Raw genomic sequence first — 9,236 nt, forward strand, 5'->3', positions numbered from 1 at the left:
TAGAAGTACTCAGATCTTGTACTTGAGTAAAAGTAGAAGTACTCAGATCTTGTACTTGAGTAAAAGTAAGAAGTACTCAGATCTTGTACTTGAGTAAAAGTAGAAGTCCTCAGATCTTGTACTTGAGTAAAAGTAGAAGTACTCAGATCTTGTACTTGAGTAAAAGTAGAAGTACTCAGATCTTGTACTTGAGTAAAAGTAGAAGTACTCAGATCTTGTACTTGAGTAAAAGTAGAAGTACTCAGATCTTGTACTTGAGTAAAAGTAGAAGTCCTCAGATGTTGTACTTGAGTAAAAGCAGAAGTACCAGAGTGTAGGAATACTCTGTTCCAGTAAAAGTCCTGCATTCAAAATGTTCCTCAAGTCAAAGTAGAAAAGTATTCTCATCAAAATATAGTGAAAGACAGTGAAAGTAGTCGTTGTGCAGATTGGTCCATTTCAGAATAATATATATGATATGTTTTATAATGATTGATCATGAAAGTGTTCTCAAAGCTGGTGGAGGTGCAGCTAGTCTGAAGTACTTTGTAGACTGCAGGGTAGCTGGTGAAGGTGCAGCTAGTCTGAAGTACTTTGTAGACTGCAGGGTAGCTGGTGAAGGTGCAGCTAGTCTGAAGTACTTTGTAGACTGCAGGGTAGCTGGTGGATTCACTCCAGGTGGAACTAAAGTCTGATTCAACACTTGATTATATTTCACATCATTCATCCACATCTGTGAAGTCACTAGAGGTATTAAATACATGTAGTGGAGTAAAAGTACACCATGTACCTCTGAACTGTAGTGGGGTATAAGTAGCATAACATGGAAATACTCAAGTAAAGTACAAGTACCTCAAGATGTAACTTAAATACAGTACTTGAATAAATCTACTTAGTTGCTTCCCACCTCTTGCAAGTAATGCAGTAAAGTAAAATATACACATGTCAGGAAAATAAATAAATACAGTAAGCTTAATGAATAAATAAGTAACAGTCCATGGTGGTACAGACTGACAGGGAGGAGCTCCAGTCACAACAGCGGGCAGACCCTCCCTGTTCTGGGGGAAGGAAGCGGAAATAAACCCTTCTGCTAGCAGCTACATGTAGGACGACCAGCCTGAGACATTACAGCATTTTGTTGCCTCTACAGAGGTAGAAGCAGGGAGTGGATTAGAAACACCATACAGGGTTTTGTTACGGTGGCAGCATCGAAACGGAATATATTCTGAGTGGTGAGTTTTTAATGCTTTTCTCTTTAAAGTTGTGCAGTGTTTCCTTTACCCGACGCAGGCTAGTCAAGTTCAGTGCATGGATGTTTTAAAGAGAACTGGTGGAGGATGCCGTTCATTCCTATGAGAGCTGCTCAGAGGCGCTTGAAGCCCCAAAAAGGAGCGACTGTAGATTCAGAAAGTACCCGTATGTGGGCCCATTGAGCATGCGCAGTGGAGGTTTTACCTTAAGCCCCGCCTACGATCTGCTGCTATCTGTCAGTCAAATGAATGGTATACTTAATTAATGCCAAATTGGGAAATTATTTAAAAAGTGGAACAAATTATAAACAGTATTATGGAATATGTGAACTAGAAAAAATACAAATAAAATAAAGGCAAACATTTTACAATTTAAAAACAATACATACATATTCTCAATAAACAGTACCTATATTCAGAGTAGTATCTAAACATTATAAAATATTTACAGAATAAAATGGAATACTCTCCAATCCACTGACTTGACAATATGTAAATTGGAGAAATGTATCACGAATGTTAGTTTTAAATTGGAAAAAACGTTTTTATTTAATGCTATTTGCATTCCCTTATCTAATAGTGTTTTATTAGTTGTCTCTATTTTCACTTTTGCTGTTAAATGTCCCCTATATTCTGATTCTGACTTTCCCCAATTGTAAATCAATGGGGAACAAGTCTATGTGGGCCATTATGACGTCACGGAAGCTGTAGCACCGCTTCGTGGCCACTGTGCCAATTTCAAAAATCTGCCTCAACGGTCGGCTTCACTTCCTGGAGGTCTTTGCTTCAATTAGCTTAGCTGCGGGCTAACTGAGCTAGCAACAACAGCTAGCGTTACGAAAAAAAGGTGTTTTCTGCCTTTTCACATCTGCCAACGTGAAGCTAGCTCGTAGGCCTCCCGCTTTAGCTCGTGTGTATTCCCAACTGGACACTTGTGGTGAGTAGTGTCAGCGTTAATATGCCCGTTTTGCCTGGTTTAATATATATATGTTAAGTTTAGTAGTCACACCGCATCGCAGTTATTGTTGTACGACCGTTAGCCGGCATGCTAGCTCTCTGTTAGCTGGAACGGAATCGATCCCCTCCGAGTGGTGTGAAAAACAGTCCAAATGTGAGCGAAAAATGTTATGAAGAATCACGAGAAGGTTGTATATGATTGAGGGTTGTGGCTGTCCCGAAGTGGCGTTAAAAACAGTCAAAAATGTGAGCTATATATGCTAAAAATCGTATATTTGTGCCATGGTTTTGACTGTAAAGAATCATGAGAAGGTTGTATATGTTCTGCATTCAAACCCTTATATGAGTAAAGTACCAACGTATTGCAGAGGTGGAAGAAGTGCTTAAATCCTATTGAAGTGGTGTGAAAAACAGTCAATAACTAGAGCTAAATATGCTTTCAAATGTATATTTCTGCCATAGCTTAATACAAAGATACTGACTAGAAGGCAGTGGACATTATGCTTGGCAAGCCTATCAAACTCAAAAGCACATTGTACAACTTTGTAGACCCTAATGATGTAAATAAGGGCCATCACCTCGTGAAGGGGCGTGAGAAAACTGTTAAAATGCTCTGAATTGTATATTTCTGCCATAGTTTTGACTGTAAAGAATCATGAGCAGGTTGTCAAAGCTTCAGGGTTGTGGCAGACTGCTTCCCTTTCGTCTTCAGCTTCCCTTTTCTTTACTTTATCTTCACTGATGTAGCTTAAGAGGCATTACTAAATTGTATAAATAACAAGTACAAGTCCTGCATTCAAAGCCTTATATGAGTAAAGTGCAGAGATGGAAGAAGATCTGCTCCAAGTGGCGTGAAAGACAGTGAAAATGTGATAAATTGTATATTTCTGCCATAGTTTTGACTGTGAGAAGGTTGTACATGCTTCAGGGTTATGGCTTCCCTTTCGTCTTGAGCTTCCCTTGTCTTCACTTTGTCTTCACTGATGTACTTCTGTCCCTGTGTGCTTTGTTGTGTGTCTGTCTTCATGGTGTTGTTGACAGTTGTGCTGCTGTAAACAAAGGCTGCAGGCTACATTTTAATACGTACCGTTACGTCAAATGACTAGCTGTCCTGTGTCTGCAGTGTTCAGATTGTATGCTTAGGTAAAAGAGACAATAACAGTAACAGCCCTGCGTTTAAAACCTTACATAAGTACAGTACAAAGTATTGGCATCCAAATATACTTAAAATACCAAACATAATGGCCCACTCCTGAATCATTTATATTTCATTACTGGATTATTTGTGATCTTTTAATGAGGTCGCTTAGTGTCGAGCTTATTGTAATTACTTTGTATACTGCTGGGGGATATCTTAACCTATAATGATATGACAAATCGGTATTAATTCACCGATTTGATGATTTGATTTGCTAATAACTTTAATCAAGTATGGGATGAAGGTAGTGGATATTACAATATTGGCTTTCTAAAATGTAGTAGAAGTGGTATAACATGATAATACTCGTGTGAATTACCTCCAAAATTGTACTTTGCTTGAAGGATATATATTTCTGCGGGAAATATTGTACTTTTTACATCAATAATAAAGTAGAATAACATTTATAACACAGTGTTCCACCACTGATCGTCTGTACTGTGACGCTAACATGGACTGATTATCCAGCAGCAGAAAACATGGATTGTTTTTTTAAAGAAGTAGATAATTTGCCATAAGATAGCCGCCGTGTTTAGTCTATCCGTCCCGTGTTATTCGACGCAGGGCTTTATTGGTGTGAGAGCTACACGGAGCTACACGGTGGCATATTGGAGAACAACTTAATGAGATAACACGGCTTTATCCATTTAACTCAGCAACTGTAGGTTTAGCCGGCGTATCACTGCCAGCTTTAAGAAGGATACTGAGTGACTTATCCGTCTCCAGGCCAGGTGGCATGCTGTCAAGAAAGTCACTACGAGTTACTATTGATTGAACGAGTGAATTCAATGTCCTCGTGTCCTCTCATAGTTAGACAGATCAACTGCAGCTGTAGACCTAAACACTTTTACACATATGTTTGACATTAGTATTTGTGCTGGATTTGAAAAATACAAGTTCTTTTGACAGATTTTTGCAATTGCGATTCATTTACTTTTTAAAAATAAGAATCGTAGTAAGTACGAGTTTTGGGCCTGGATATCCTTGCAGCTCCAAATAACCTGTACTTTCTATTAGATTAGATTCAATTAGATATACTATATTGATCCTGAATTTGGGATTTCTTTGGTCTTAAAAAGTATTAAAAGTAGATCAATCAATTTAGCGAAAATTAAGGCTATTAAAAAGTATTATTTTCCAAGGTATTACATTCTGTAGCTTGTTTCCAATAAGTATATAAATTGTCCAGAGAGGTTGTGTTCTACAGGCTGCCTGAATGTAATCATTGCGTAGGTGTGTAGTGAGATTCCAGTGTTTCCCCTACCATTGTCTTGGAGGGGTGCTGCGCCCCGCCAACGGAGCCCCGCGCCCCCCCTGAAATTCAAGGTGTTTAAAAAAATAAAATAATATATATATTTGTTAAATATATGTGGCACCAAATTGCAAATAATCTATTTATTTAGTTTATATATGGCATCCCGTTGGATTGGAAGTCATCTGAACAGGACATCGCGCGCTCACTGCTTGATGGCGCGTGAAGGTCCGTTTACGCCGGTTGCTAAGCAACATCGTTATGGGGAAATGCAGGTTTGCGTCCAAATGTTTGGAAGATAAGGAGGAAGGACAATCAATACTGTATATAGTCAATGTGAGGTAAAGTGTGTCGCCAAGGTAACCGGTTAAAACTCCAAGTGGCGATGAGGTCTTAAAATTCACTTTTCTCGCACTATTTTATGTATTTTTCTTTATGCCTCGAGTGTAAAGTATTGTTGTAGGAGCTTACGGTGTTCATTGCCAACAACTACACTGTAGCTCAAGACCTTTACACACATTGTTCCTCTATATTTGCATCTAATTGCATCTTGTTTGTTGTTTGCAGGTACCTTCCTGTGACCTGCATGTGAGGTCTCAGCCCTAAAGGAGCGGGTCATAGACGGGAGGAGAGACTCGGAGGATATTATCTGGCCACAGGAGCCTGGATACGTGTTTTTATTTTTTATTCAACCCCTGAAACACAACCACAGACAAGCAAGTGATTTTTTTTTGTCTCCAGCAACCACTGCAAGCATGGAGGCCATAGCAAAATACGATTTCAAAGCCACTGCTGAGGACGAGCTTAGTTTCAAGCGTGGAGAAGTCCTCAAGGTAAGTGAAACCGAGGTATTCGATTCAAACGTCAAGACATGTCTGTTACTCATGGCGCTGCTGGGAAGTCTGCTCTTGCTGTTTTTATTTCCTGTGTAGTAAATCATATCCGTAGTGCGTTGAATTAAACATGGTTACACGCGGTAAGTTTGAGTTTGAACAGAAAACATCTGTAGGATATAAGTAGTGTTTTAATAGCAGTAAAATAAGATAGTGTTTGATTTTACATTCAGTTTCATTTGATCAAAAATGTTCAGTCCCAAAATTACCTATTTTTCTAAAATATTATACATTTAAAAAATAATATAACATATAAATAAATATGTCAATATATCAGACGATTAAATCTACAGTGTTATGTCTTCATCTTAGATTCAAAAACATGTTATTTTTATCTATATTTTACACTATCATATACTTGTCAAATGTATCTGTAAAACCCCCAAATATCAGTAGCCCCGGGCTTTAGCCTCAGATCCACACCCCCATGCGTCATGTGACGACACCCATGCTAATAACACTGGAAACAAAACAGCTGAACGTTAGCTCGAGCTGCTCTGAGTATTTTAAAGGAGCCATGCATGCATTAGACTGCACAAAAGTTCCCGTGATTAAAGAGAAGCTTTTTGTTCCGTTATGAAATATCTAAAGTGCCAACCCCGAGGCTTCAGAAGCTTATTCAAAGCCTCTGTCACTGTGACCTTGATGAGATAAGATATTAGAAAGTACACACTGCGACTCCTCTCCTGCTCAGAGAATCTCTTTGGATTGAAATGCAATCATCATAATCCCTTTGTTGAGCGTCACGGTGATGACGAGCAGGATGAAGAGGCAGAGGATTGAGATAAAGCTTCACATTTTCTCTGTGTTGCTAAATACTAAAGACATCTTTTCTGACCTTAAGAACTTCCCTTAAAGGTTGCTGCTATTTTTACTGAAAGGCAGGTTTCAAGGTTCTGTTTATTACGATACATGACATGTCACTTGTTAGACGCTTTTCTCCAAAGAGACCGACAGGGACACAACGACATGCTGACTGCAGTGGGGTTTGAACCCTGATTCGAAGTTCAGCGCACTATCCACTGAGCCACAGCCACTTTTTTATGTAGATTTAAATACATTTAATTCCATTTTAATCTACAGTATTTATTTTACTTCTTGTTTTTGTATGTACATTTTTACTTTGACTTATGTTAACAAAAATATTTATATTTAATCCACATTTGTACTTCAATTTATTACGCTTATAAACATTTATTAAATCTATTTAATTTGGATTTTATTGCACATTTTTACTTTAACTTATGTATATATTTTAAATATATTTTTCTTTTATTTATGAATCCACATTTTCCCTTGAACTTTGTTTGTGTCCATACCTATTTTTTACGGTGTTATTTAATTTGTTTTATTCCACATTTTTTAGTTTAAATTCTTATGTTCATATGAATATTTTTCCGACTTTTTATTTTAAGATGGAGCTCCAATCACAAAACCCAATTCCCCCTCGGGATAAACTGAATATTCTGATCCTCAACAACACTTCGTGTGTCCCGTTTCTATCAAAGCACCTCTCAGCTTTGTGTGACCGGTCATCCCGTTTGGATCATAAACTAATTGAACATGCTTCGCCAGACATGCAGGTAGATTAACGATGAGAGAGAAGAGGGAGAGAGAGAGAGGGAGAGAGAGAGGGAGGGAGAGAGAAGAGAGAGAGAGAGGAGAGAGAGAGGAGAGATAGAGAGAGAGCTTTCCGCATGGCAGCGTTCCAGTCGAGACGTTATTGGGAAATACCACCGATTTTTTTTTTTTATTCTTCCCGCAATTGACATATTTTTAAAGATCGTTCAGAAATGTCCAAAGCCTGATTTGCACTTCTCAGTTCCTCATATGTTCGGCACGTCATTCTTAGTTTGTTTCCTTCCTGCAAGATGGTTACTTTCAAGGCGTTATTTTCAAGGCGTTTTTTTCAAGGCGTTTTTTTAACTCGTTTATGGAAGTCTCCGAGCCCAGGAAAGGGCTCACTTCTTCAGGTGAAGTCTTGTTCGTCAAATGAAGCTCCACTCTGGCGTTCCCGCACAAAAACTACACCTATCAATGTGTTGTGATTTTTTGTAAATACATATCTTATTGTTTCCTAAATCTTTACAATCTGACAGCATGTAGCTAACCCCACCTGGCATACTGTATTAACACCATGTGTACATTTCAAAAGAAACATCTTACTTTAAGGGCGCGTTCACACCTAATAGTCGCTTCTCTTCTGGTGGCACCAGACCACAGTCTGTTACATTGTTTCATTTCTCAGAAGATTCGGTTTGCGTTCACACGGGCAAAACTCAAACGGACTATAAACTTTAAACATGTCATGTGCACGGAAATGCTGTTCAACCATTGGTCAGACATTCAGGGGGTAAAAACGCAAATCCCGGCAATTTCTACCGGAGCCTCCGCCATGGAGCATCGGCACTTTCGGCAGGTTATTCTCTTGCTGCTGTTAATCTGGAGATCAACAGACATGATTATATAATCCAGTGCCTCTCAAAGTGTGGTCCGTGAGCGCCCCCTAGTGGTCAGTGAGTATATTGGTAACATTTCACATTTTTTAAATAAATAAGTTAATTTAAGTTTTCCGCACTCTCGCGGGAATATCTTCGCAATGGAGCGAGCTTAAGTTTCACTTTCGATTGCATGATATAGCCCAGCGCAACACCTTCGTCACACATGCTGCCACCGGTTTGTACCATTTCCAGGCGATTTGTAATCTGTTCTAGAAAAACGATGTGTTTTTGGATATTTGTGGAGTTAGGTGGTCCGCGAGTGTTTTTGTATTGGTTAAGTCCTTGGTATGAAAAAGTTTGAGAAACACTGGTCTAATCAGACAACGTCCGTTAAAAAACATTATAACACATAATGAGAGACGTTCTGCAGTCAGGAGGGCGTTTCACCGACGACAGGTCTTCTTACTTTTATGTAGCTCACAGAGAGTTTTTACACGACACTGTTCAACTCTTCATTCTGCTTTACTCTTTAACTGAACAACCTTGGATGTCTTGAAAGACTCATTCGCTAAAGATTTTGAAGGTATCCACGTTCTTGTGACACGTAAATACTGCGCTTCCTATGTTTCGGTGCGGACTGCGTTCACACCAGCGATTAACCGCTCCAGAGTTCGCAAGCAAGCGCTCCGAGACCACCTCTTTTAGCGGACCAGAGTTCGGTTGTTTAGTTCACGAATAATCGATTATTCGGCAGCCCTGGCGAACAATAATCGATTATTCGTGAACTAAACAACCGAACTCTGGTCCGCTAAAAGAGGTGGTCTCGGAGCGCTCAGAGTTCGGTTGTTTAGTTCACGAATAATCGATTATTGTTCGCCAGGGCTGCCGAATAATCGATTTTGATCATGGTCAGTTTCTGGCAACCCTAGAACGCACCCTAAGAATCAAAATCGGACATTTCTTATAAGTCCTGCAACGGGGAAATGTACAGCATTACAGCGAGGTGCAGATAAAAGGCTGAACTATAGTGTAAGCTAACGCGTTCAATGTAGAGTCGAGCACACATCACTCGCAGCATTTTAACGATAAGGAGACTAATTTGAAAGTTTCAAGCAGCCAGAATAATGTATAAGTGTAGTCTATACATCACATAGCAGGGTTATTGTAATAGGCCGAGCAAAGCTTCACACATTTGCTTTTAAAACGGACATATATTCTTGTATCCTGACTCATCCATATGTGACCCAGCTAGCTCGATCATACTGT

This window comes from Pseudochaenichthys georgianus, chromosome 8 (assembly GCF_902827115.2).
Source record: "Pseudochaenichthys georgianus chromosome 8, fPseGeo1.2, whole genome shotgun sequence".
In the NCBI taxonomy this organism is placed as follows: Eukaryota; Metazoa; Chordata; class Actinopteri; order Perciformes; family Channichthyidae; genus Pseudochaenichthys; species Pseudochaenichthys georgianus.